Below are 1054 nucleotides of genomic sequence, written 5' to 3'. Positions count from 1 at the left end.
CCCCCCCACCCTACCCCACCACCCTACCCTCCACCCCATTGAAATCCGTCCACAGCCAAAGACTACCGCTTCCCATGTGATCCCATCCCTTGCAAAGACAACCCATATCAGAAATGTCCAGTCTGTGGAGCGCACGCAGAATGTATCAACCTTATGGGGAACAGACACAAGGCAAACGACAACAGCAACTCAGACGATGATGATGATGATAAGGATAAGGATATGTATCGCGATCATGATGATGATGACAGTGAGGACAAAGACACCTCGTGGATGGGCCGGCTGTTGGGAGGGGAGAGCGGTGATGAGTACAAATGTCTGTGCCACGCGGGCTACAGTGGGGACCATTGTCAAGTCAATGGTGAGTCGGGGAACACACACGCGCGTGCCTGTAGGATGGCTTCTGGGTTTTTTTAAAAATTAGTTAGTTATCTATTTATTTGTGGCTAGTGGGTTTTAAAAAATTTATTTAGTTATCTTTTTATTTGTGGCTAGTGGGTTTTTTAAATTTATTTATTGCTCTTGATGTTTTATTTAATTCGATTTATTTATGGCTTGTGGGTTTTTTAAATAATTTATGTATCTATTTATTTGTGCCTAGTGTTTTTTTTTATATATTTACAGCGTGGTGAATTCTGGCACTCATCAAAATAATGGCATTTTTCTGGCTGTTGGGCAATTTTTTTTCTTCTAATTTTCTAGTTGGTTTTTGTTTTTTTGTTTTTTTGGTTCAGCACCCTTTTTTCCATTGAAAAACAACATTCTGTGTGAGTTTTACTTTTTTAAAAACTTTGATTAAAGGCACGAAAACCAAATTTTCAGTTTCCAAAGACTCTCAAGCTATGGATATTACCAAACTTTGACGTCCATTTTCTTGCCAGTTTTACTTCTAAAACCAGTCGACTCCACCTTTTTCAATAGCAAATGTTTCTACTTCTGTGCAACACAGATTGGTATTTTTTCACCTAAAGCAACGCAAATGAACATGCTTTAAGATGATACCAGTAACTCCATAATATGCTCAAACATTGACGAACACCTGATTCCACCCCCC

This window comes from Aplysia californica, unplaced genomic scaffold (genome assembly GCF_000002075.1).
Source record: "Aplysia californica isolate F4 #8 unplaced genomic scaffold, AplCal3.0 scaffold00091, whole genome shotgun sequence".
NCBI lineage: Eukaryota > Metazoa > Mollusca > Gastropoda > Aplysiida > Aplysiidae > Aplysia > Aplysia californica.
This window is presented reverse-complemented; position numbering follows the sequence as displayed.